The sequence below is a fragment of the Staurois parvus genome, unplaced genomic scaffold, assembly GCF_062004578.1.
Source record: "Staurois parvus isolate SC_StPar_1 unplaced genomic scaffold, SC_StPar_1.0 ptg000745l, whole genome shotgun sequence".
Lineage (NCBI taxonomy): Eukaryota > Metazoa > Chordata > Amphibia > Anura > Ranidae > Staurois > Staurois parvus.
Window position 1 is genome coordinate 1,479,986 of NW_028318541.1, and position 11,082 is coordinate 1,491,067.

The following is an 11,082-nucleotide window of genomic DNA, read 5'->3' on the forward strand; positions in this document are numbered from 1 at the left end:
TTCTCTGAAGTCAGACTATTGTATGGGCATTTATATGTTTTTATATGGACATTATCACTATTTATTTTTAGCGCTACATACATTTATATACAGTTATATATTTGTGATCAACAAATTTTGCTAGCTGCATTGATAATTTTAAAAGCCTGAGTGTGGATAGCAAATTTTGCTTTTATTGTTTACTTTTAGGTCTCAACCTCTGAAAGGTTGTTATCCCCTTGAAAATTGGATCATTGGAAAAAACACGTCGGGGCGGAGCCTGTGTTGACATCATTACGCCTGCCAGACGTGGCGGTGGTGCTGGAGTTATTACATGTAATGTTTTACATCTATATGTGAGTAGATACAAAGTATATATATTTAATAAAAGGTTCAGGTTGCACTATGGCAGTGGTTCTCAACCTTCATAATGCTGTGACCCTTTAATACAGTTCCTCATGTTGTGGTGACCCCCAACCATAAAATTATTTACCCAGTAATTATAATTCATGAGTGTCGTTTTACCTCCAATACTGCTGCTTTCAGCACAGTAGCTGCTTTTAACAGAGTAGCTGCTTTCAACACAGCAGCTGCTTTCTACACAGTAGCTGCTCTTTCCACATCGGAAATATGTGTTTTCTGATGGTCTTAGGGGACCCCTGTGAAAGGGTCATTCGACCCCCAAAGGGGTCGCGACCCACAGGTTGAGAACCACTGCACTATGGGATGCTTATTCATGTCTTTTATGAGATAACATGCATGGCAGAGGTGAAGTGCTGGTAGTGACTCCCTGCTGATGTGCAGTGTGGTTCCCAAGTACCTGGAACATCCTGCTGCTGTGATCCTTGTTAATGGTCTCTGATCCATGGGTGGAAGATCCCTGATCCACAAATTCTGTTTTAAACCACCTTTAATTTGGGGTCTACTTGGTTGGTAAGAGGCTGTATGTGGTGGTGGTGGTTAAATGTACTTAAGGTATTGCTACTCATCACAAGTGGAGGAAACACAGTTTGCAATTGTGGAGTGGTGTTGGAATTCTCCTGAATTCAACAGTCTATTTCTTTTATTTTATTTTGGACTTTATTTGATTTATAGCAGTAGTGGTTGTGGAACCCACTGATTGAATATGTATTTTTTGAAGTTATGTTTATTGCACTATTGAAATAGTGGAGTTACCTACTGAACTGTCTTAACCTGACACTGAGCTTAACAGCAAGAGTGATGACAGTATTATACTGATTTATAAGCACTAAGAGCAGTTTTTTGTTTAAAGAATTAAGAAACTTAAATCAGTAGCTCTACACTAAAGTCAGGAAAGGCGAATACTGACTAGTCAGTTTAAAGTGTATTTCCACTTTAGAGGCCAAATTGCGATAGCACCTATTTTATATTTGTTACATGTCCCCATTCACACAGGATAACTTAAAAAAAATGCTTAAAAATTGCAGTTTACTGCTAATCTGGACCCATCAGCAAGGAAAAATCCTAGGTAGTTCTCTATGTTAATGAGGAGGCTGGGAAGCCGTGTTTACCATAATTGTCCCTGTCTGAACTGTGCAGACAGATCTTCATTATCAATTGTAACTAGATTTGAACAATGTACAGTGCATCCAGAAAGTATTCACAACGCTTAACTTTTGCCACATTTTGTTATGTTACAGCCTTATTCCAAAATAGATAAAATTTGCTTTTTCCCTCAACATTCTGCAAACATTACCCCACAATGACAACGTGAAAGAAGTTCGTTTTGAAATCTTTGCAATTTATTAAAAATAAAAAACGAAAAAAAAACCACATGTACATAAGTATTCACAGCCTTTGTTCAATACTTTGTGGAAGCACCTTTAGCACCAATTACAGCCTCAAGTAATTTTGAGTATGATGCTACAAGCCTGGCACACCTATTTTTGGGCAATTTCTCCCATTCTTCTTTGCAGTACCTCTCAAGCTCCATGAGGTTGGATGGGGAGCGTCGGTGCACAGCCATTTTCAGATCGGGTTCAATTCTGGGCTCTGGCTGGGCCACTCCAGGACTTTCACAGAGTTGGCCCTTAGCCACTCCTTTGTTATGTGGGCTGTGTGCTTAGGGTCATTGTCCTGTTGAAAGATGAACCATCGACCTGGTCTAAGATCCAGAGTGCTCTGGAACAGGTTTACATCTAGGATGTTGTTGTACATTTCTGCATTCATCTTTCCTTTGATCCTGACTAGTTTTGCAGTTCCTGCTGCTGAAAAACAATCCCACAGAATGATGCTGCCACCACCATGCTTCACTGTAGGGATGGTATTGGCTAGTTGATGAGCGGTGCCTGGTTTCCTCCAGACATGATGCTTGGCATTCAGGCCAAAGAGTTAAATCTTTGTTTCATCAGACCAGAGAGTTTTGTTTCTCATGGTCTGAGAGTCCCTCAGGTGCCTTTTGGCAAACTCCAGGTGGGCTGCCATTTGCCTTTTACTAAGGAGTGGATTCCGTCTGGCCACTCTACCATACAGGCCTGATTGGTGGAGTGCTGCAGAGATGGTTGTTCTTCTTGAAGGTTCTCCTCTCTCCACAGAGAAATGCTGGAGCTCTTTCAGAGTGACCATCGGGTGCTTGGTTACCTCCCTGGCTAAGACCCTTCTCCCTCGATCACTCCTTTTGGCCGGGTGGCCCGCTCTAGGAAGATTCCTGGTGGTTCCAAACTTCTTCTATTTAAGAAGATGATGGAGGCCTCTGTGCTCATTTGGACCTTCAATGCTGCACCCTTCCCCAGATCTGTGCCTTGATACAATCCTGTCTCGGAGGTCTACAGACAATTCCTTGGACTTCATGGCTTGGTTTGTGCTCTGACATCACTGTTAACTGTGGGACCTTATATAGACAGGTTTATGCCTTTTCTAATCATGTCTAATCAACTGAATTTCCCACAGGTGGACTCCAATCAAGTTGTGGAAACATCTCAAGGATTATCAGTGGGAACAGGATGCACCAGAGCTCAATTTTGAGTGTCATGGCAAAGGCTGTGAATACTAATATACAATGTTTTTTTTATTTTGAATAAATTGCAAAGATTTCAAAACAAACTTCTTTCACGTTGCCATTATGGGGTATTGTTTGTAGAATGTTGAGGAAAAAAATCAATTTAATCCATTTTGGAATAAAGCTGTAACATAACAAAATGTGGCAAAAGTTAAGCGCTGTGAATACTTTCTGGATGCACTGTATGTTCTAACAAAGGGCTAAAGGCGTAGGGGCTGTGCTTCTTGCATTGTATGTTAATGAGGACAGACTTGGAACAGGCTCAGTCTCAAAAATTGTTCAAAAAACCTTGCAGTCAGCCATGACAGCTCCTCCTAGGGGACTGCTAAAAGGTAATAAATAAAAAAATGTTTTAAGCATGTTATTTGAACACATAAGGAACATATAATGGGATTTTCAAAAATGTGACTACAATAGTGGAAATACTCTTTAGGTTACTGCTCTGCATTGCATGGTATAAAATACAGGCTGTAGTGTTATTGGTACAGGTGAGGATTCCACTTTACTAATGGTACAGGCAGGCAGGAAGCTCTACTATGTTATGTTTACCTGCTTTCCAGTAAAATGATTATAAATCTGAGCTGTGCTGCACATGCTTTCCTCAGCACTTACCCACATCTGAGGCATAAGAGAAAGTGCCGAGATTTATTAGACAGTTAAATAAACTTCTCTGGTGTGAACAATTCCCTAAGTCTCATGTTAATCAACAGGGCTCAATTACCAAAATGTCTAAAGCAACATGGGGGTGGTGTGTGAGATTACATAAAGAAAACTCTCCCTGCACTGCCTGGAACTGAGAATGCAGAAAAAAAAGTCTGAATCCTTTCTCAGTCTGCAGAATAAACTAATAATACAACACAATACCAATTAAATACACACAAAGAACAAAAAAGCTATTGCAAGGAATATGAAGAGAGAAAGATCCTGACAACATGTGTAAATAAAGGCTATAAATAGTTGCCAACTCCACCCAAACTTTATATTTTGCTTCTAAATCATCCAGTGGGGTTGATTTACTAAAACTGTATAGAGTGCAAAATCTGGTGCAGCTGTGAATGGTAGCCAATCAGTTTTCTTCTAGGCTTCCTCAATTAAGCTTTGACAAAGAATCCTGGAAGCAGAGCTGCACCAAATTTTACACTCTCTAGTTATAATAAATCAACCCCGATGTCTTCTTTCAGCTCTTTGAGAGGTCACTAGTGAATTTCCTTGCAGCAGTCTATCTTTCCAACAGTAGTTTGTGTCTCTGCCCCTACCACGAGTTTATAACAAACGTATAGTCGAACCAATTGTCAGGTGGTAATAATCAGATAACTGGGGAGATAGAGAGAGAATGAGAGTGAGAAAGTGATAATTTGTTTTTGTTTTTTTACACATTATGATTTCTTATAGCAATGAATTTCAGTGCTATAAGCAAGCATTTTACTGAATGAAATTAATTCATTCAGGTTTTTTTTGTTGTGATTAGCTGTGATTGGCCACAGCTAATCACATAGCACAGATGGGCTGTGATTGGCCCAGTTTGTACCATATGATCACTGTAACTAATGACAGCTAGCAACACAATTGTACACAATGGATGGCCCTAAAGGGAGCCATACATTGTTTACAATTGTCATGTGACCTGCTGTGATTGGCCACAGCAGTCACATGGTACCAGCAACGGGCTGGTACACTGATCAGTCGTTGGCAGTGTCCGGTGGACACAACCGGTGGCAATTCGTGGCACAGTGCGGACCCTCAGGCTCACATGATGAACGATTCAGGAGGACGTCATATGATGTCCACTCAGATCGACAACAATCCCACCTGGCTATATAGCACAATGATAGCTGGGCAGTACTTTTAACTTTTGAACTGGTTAAACTGTGTATTTACACCTGCCAGGATTTCAGAATTCAGTTGGTTCTCAGGCTCTCCTGTTCTTTTAGGGAGCCCAGGACCGTTGGAAACTGCTCATACTGTGAGAGCAGGAGGAACTTCGGGGACATTCATTCCCCGGTCTCTCTTTCAATTTAAGACCCTGGAAGTGACATGTATTATGTCACTTCCAGAGTCACAGCTGTCATTCTTTGGCTAGTATAGCCGAGGATGCAGCTATTTAAGCACAATTTGTGCTTGAATAGTTACACTGTAGGGCAGGGGAGACAGTGGGTGTCTAATAGATCTCCAAGGTCTCTATGCAAATGATATATTTTAAATAAAAGAAAAATTTCAAAACACCCTGTATTAAAGCATCAGGTATCATTGCACACAGCACAATGAGAGCAATAATTCTAGGGCCATCATTCATGGTTAACTCTAAACCGATGACCTGTAAAGGTTTTTAAAACCTCATCTATGGAGAATTTTGTGTACCATAGTTTTTTGTGATTCCACTGTTTTTTAATGCATTTTTGAAAATGTTGTGCAACATAAAAAATTGCAACTATCGCCAATTTATTCTTCAGGGTCTCTGCTTTCAGAAAATATATATTACAGGTAAATTCTAGGAAAAAAATGAAGATTTTAACGTGTGCAAAAAATTTAAAAACTATTCCAGTAGACAAATGGTTAGTAAATAATAGTCATTTATAAACACATTTGGACCTAAGTACATTTGCTTTCTATACATCTGTGTGTGAAAAGGCTGCGGACTTATGATTATAGTGTATTGGTATGTCTCCGGAAAGTTCATATGCATGATTTTGGCAAATAAATATTTTATAATATTGATTAAGTGGATCCTTTTGGTCAGCCTTTGTTTTTCATTGATAACGAATGCAATATTATCTCTCCTTTTATTGTCAGCCTTGAGATCACACATGCCCCTGAGCTCTTACAGAAACAATGTACCTCCTGGCCTAATCGTCCCATTACCAAAAGGGGGATGCTGAGCACTCACACAACTGTCATTGGGGCCTCTGATGTTCCCTTTGCACTGTCAGTACCATAAAGAAACTTTCCTGCAAAAACGGGAGATTCTTCTCATGAAGTTGTACATATCCTTAAGCTCAATTCACCATTGTGTCCAAAGCATTAGACAAAACAAATGGGTACAAAAAAAGCTACCTATTTATATTATGAATTAAAGTTGTCATGCAGGCATCAGATGACTCACACCTCAGTAATGTGAATAGTCTGGGAACTCTGCACTTCCACGGCTTCTTCTGCCTATACAATGACTGTGTCTACTTTAAGCATATAATCAATAACCAGGATTCATTCAGAGGGGAAATGCTTATATGCTTTTACAAAACATTTCTATATATACACCTAAATTCAGTTAATGATTTTCCTAGATTGTAAGCTCCAAGGTACAGGGCCCTCAAATCCCTCTTGTATTGAACTGTATTGTTGCTGTATTGTCTCCCGTTATATTGTAAAGCGCTGAGCAAACTGTTGGCGCTATATAAATCCTGTGTAACAATAATAGTAATAATAATAATTAAGAGCCAAGTCAAATCTATGTGTGTGCATAAAAAGTGCGTTAGGCAGTGCCTTTTCAAGCATCAATGCAAGTTTCCTTTCTGCTGACATGCATTTTTGATGTGCATTTCCTCTATGAGTTTAGGACTTGGGAAAGAATTAACAACCATTGACTAAGGCTTAAAATGGCTCTAAAGGCTCAAGGTTTTTTTACCTTCATGTATTTTGTGCATGAAGGTAAAAAACCTTCTGTGTGCAGTGGTTCATCCAGTCCCATTGGCTCCTGCTGCTGTCAATTATAGCCAGTGAGACAATGAGGAGAGAGTGTGGGGGTGGGGCAAAGCTGCAGCTCTATGTGTTTTATGGATGCAAAGAGCAGCAGCTCGAGGATCAGCATGCAGCAGTGCCCCCAGGGTGAGGGTTCCCTGGGGCCACTGCTTGAAGGGGAGAAGCCAGGCGCAATGGCAGGGACCCAAAAAGAAGGGTTGATCTGTGCAAAACCACTGCACAGAGTAGGTAAGTATAAACATTTTTGTTATTAAAAAAAACCGAACAAAAAAACCAAAGCTTTAGTGTCACTTTAACACCACTTGCATGTTAAATTCTATGGTACCCCAATGTACTAAAATACAGAAAAAAAGACGTCATGTTTTAAAAAATGCACTGCATTGCAGCGCAGAGATGAAAGCTGGCAATGGGGGGAATTTACTAAAACTGGGGCACAATCTGGAGCAGTTCTGCGTAATACCCAACCAGGTTTTAATGTTCATTTTCAACATTTTAGGCACCATTCGCATGGGGCGTTTTGCCACACCATTTGCACGGCGGGGTTTGCCATGGTGTGAATCTCAGAGGCAGGTATCTACTGATTCCTGCTACTGGAACTGACAGCTGTATGCAGTTAGCAGGGGCTGCCAAGCCCGTACACGGCAATGGGAGGCTGTTGTGGTCACTGGCTTTGGGAACGGGTATGAATAGCTGTGGCTGCACACAGCCTGTTATTGCTCTGTGCAGGCTCTGTGGCCACTGCTATCTGCATGCGGCTGTCAATTCAGCAGCAGAAATCAGTAGATACCTGCCTCTGAGATTCACAGTATGGCATCCCCACCTTGCAAATGGTGCCAAACTGAACAAGCGGAAGATGAAAGCTGATTGGTTGCAGTGCACAGTTACTCCGATTCTGTCTGCCCCAGTTTTAGTAAATATGCCCCTGTACGATTTTTAATAGGATGGAAGTTGAGCACGTGCCTTTTAACGCATTGTAGTGAGTGTGTTAAAATGCAACAATGTAAGTGGGCTCTAAATTATGTAATAGATTCTGCGTGCTTACTTGAATTTAGATGCAATCAGTTTTGCTGCATTTGGAAAAAATAGCAATCTGTCCTTCCAGGAGCGGATTAGATACTCTGAACTTTATAAAGTTTGTGAAGTTGGTTTATACTTTCAAAATCAATTTCTTCTGTGTTTAAATACAACAAACACAGAAGGCTTAAGGGACAAAGAGAAAACTTCAGAGGAAACACAATGGGAGGAATACATCGAGTTTTGTAAATGTAGTCCCTTTGTTTACATTCAGCTTTCACCTGTGCAATCTCTCAGCCGGCAGCTGAGTAAGGGCTCATTTACACATGCATTGATAGGGTGTGTGGAGGCAATATGTCACTTCCTTAATGTCTGCTTAAACCCCTACCTCTGCACTACCACACCACAACCATGTGTTTGCCCACAGTTGCAGCACGGCCCTATTCACTTAAATGGGCAGTATTCAGTGGACAGTACTGGGGGTATAATATATAAGCATGCAGCAAGCATAACCCTGACCGGTTGCCTTTGCATCTTAAGGAAGGAGGGTGGGGGCTGTAAAAATGTCTCTCAACCTCCTGTTTTCACAGCCCTTCAACTGCAGGTCTGGGAATCTGTCATTGGTTGCTATGAAGCTGGCCACTGGTGGTGTCCTAGTAACCACGAGCCCTTTGTGGGAAGTTTTCACATTCATGACAGCTTCCTAGGTAAAATTCCCCACTCTGCGCACTGGTGTCTCTCTGTACACCAGTTCAGAGTTGGTCTTAAATATCACCAGTTTCCTAATCTGCACACTGGCAGTAATCATTTTTGAATCTGTTGTTGCCATAATAACAAGTTCTTAAAGGGGAGATAGTAAGAACTACCTGCATTTGTCGCACATGTCAGTGCTGTTACCAAAATGTTTGCCTGAATTAGGTTCAGGTAGTCTCTAAGGGACCAGATGCAAGAAAAAGTGTCATAAATGTTTTATTGAATTCCTGAGGTAATCTGTAAACTGAAAAGCTATTTTCCTGTTAATTTGAAAATTTAGTTGGAGACACGTGGGTCTTCCATCTGGATGTTATTTTCTCACCAATGTCCCCTGGACACCAACTTCTCTGTCCAGCAATAACCTCTTCCCTACTCCACAATTAAGCTGACCATAGATGGATGGAACTTGAGCCAGTTCAACAGTGACAGGCAGAATTTTGATCCATGTATAGCCAAATTGTTGGAAAACATCTGTCGACTGATCAGCTGTAGCCATTATCAGAATATCCCAGCTGGGATGATTCCTCTATCCACCTCGCTTGTGTTGATGGAGGGATTAATTCAATTCTTTTTTGATCAGCCCACAGGCTGATCAAAAAAAAAACACAAATCAACTATGGCCACTCTTAGACACTTGCACTCAGTGGTGGAGAGTGGATTTGTAAATAACACGCTTAGTGAAGACACCACTGCAGTTCACAATCAAAACCAGAAAGTGTACAGAACATGATACTTATTCCGAATCTTAATAGTTTTCAGTCTGATTAGAGTGCTCCTTTAATTTGCCCAGCAAGGTAAAAAAAAAACCTTTCTACAGTAAAGTTTAGTGCAGAAATTTAGAGTTACTCAGACAATAGCATGTCCAAATATTTGTCATAATAAACTCGCTGCCCTGGCCAAGCTGGAACACGCCTCTTCGTGTGCGCAGTCCCAGCAGCTGAAGTGGAAGAAGATTGATGGAGAGTGAGCTCACGGAGCTAGTTGAGATATGTCCCTCCTGCCTCTGGTCACTGAATGCAGAGAGAGATTCCTCCCATGTGTTTGTCTCACATCTGAGAGACAGGTGAAGGATGAAGGGCCTGCTTATTCTCCTACAGGAGAGACAACAACAGGGGTCCTTTGATCATGACAAGTTATTTAACCCTTCCGAGGCAGGCTGAGACAAGAGACCCAATCTATGGGCATCACCAATGTGAAGGTGGACAAAGTCAGCGCAGCTATCTTAGTAAATGGCTTGTGATGATCAATACAGATTGCTGTTAGAAGACAATACCGCCATCTGCATGGCACATGTAACACTGCAGCTGGATGAATCAGATTTCCGCTCAGCTGCTTCTCGACAGAAGAGGAACAGTAAAAATAGAAACCACAGCTAAAAAGACACCTGTGCCAAACAAATCTAGGAAAAAGATGAATTTCTAGTGTGATATGAATTAACTTGATCAACACTGAACGGGTGTGTGTAGAATATTGCTGCAAGCAATTCAACATCCAGCAAACTGCTTACAGGCTGTGTCAAAAATGAATGCAGAATGCAACCCTAAAATACATCATCTGTAATGTCATCATGTGACAACAATAAACTGAAATAACACCGGCATCTGTGGGGTTATCTCGACTTTGAACTAAATCTGCTGCAGTGAACACATCAGGCAGAAGCTGGTCGTAAATATTGGTTGTAAAGGCTAGATATTTGTTTACCTGAATGCATTCCCTGCATTAAGGCAAACTCTTGTGTAGCTAAAATGAACAATGTACTTGATCTATTGTCAGACTCTGTCAGCAAGTCACCAGTGGCAGAATCACTGACATGCAAGGGCAACTCTCCCTAACAAAAGTCGCTCCCTTGCTTGCTAAAATGTTGCTACAAAATCTCAACTGCTAGCAACAGAGTGACATTATATGGCAAGTTTAGGTGAGTTTAAGGGGTTCCGGCACTGATGAGTTGTCTGTAGTGACAGCTCCTAGCCAGGCAGTGAGGACAGACTGATGAAAGCTGTTTCTGTGGCTTCCAGTGTTCTTGTGTTCTGGATGTGGTGTTTTGAAATTCCCACTTGTGTGGCCTATGCCTAAATTAATAAGACTGGCACATTGGAAAGTTAATGCATTTCCCATAACAACCTATCTGATTTCTGGTTTGGGGGGGAGATGAATATAAACACCAAAGTTCCACCCTCCATCCCTTCAGATTTAAAGCGGTTGTAAGTGATACCGTTTGTTAAATAATAAACATGATATACTTACCTGTTCTGTGCAGTGATACTGCACAGAGCAACCCCGAATCTCCTCTTCTGGGTTTCTCCCCCTATGGGCTCACTCCAAAGCCTGGTGGTGTGCATCCACAGACACACACAGCACTGCATGGCCCTGCCCCCTTGTTACCACCTCACATAATTTGATTAACTGCAGAAGGGGCCAATGGCTTCAAATGCTGCCTTTGTGTTTAGTGAGGAGAGACAGAGAGAGAGAGAGAGTACAGCAGTGGTAGACAGCCACTTTGCAAGTGCCCAGCAACTGCATGCTTCTCTGGGGTCCAAGGGGTTAAAGCAGGTGGTAAGGAAGCAACACAATGCTGCCTGCTTTAACCCCTTGTCTGGTGTACTGTACAAGGTTGAAGGCAC

General features: G+C 41.4%; 1 long non-coding RNA gene across 1 annotated transcript; it reads left to right on the forward strand.

Annotated features, from left to right (window-relative positions):
* The first annotated feature begins 219 nt into the window (after positions 1-219).
* Positions 220-3,042, forward strand: LOC149445182 (uncharacterized). The gene is made up of 2 exons (XR_016306439.1): positions 220-335; positions 2,890-3,042. It is a non-coding gene; the product is annotated as an uncharacterized LOC149445182 (long non-coding RNA).
* The last annotated feature ends 8,040 nt before the right edge of the window (positions 3,043-11,082 follow it).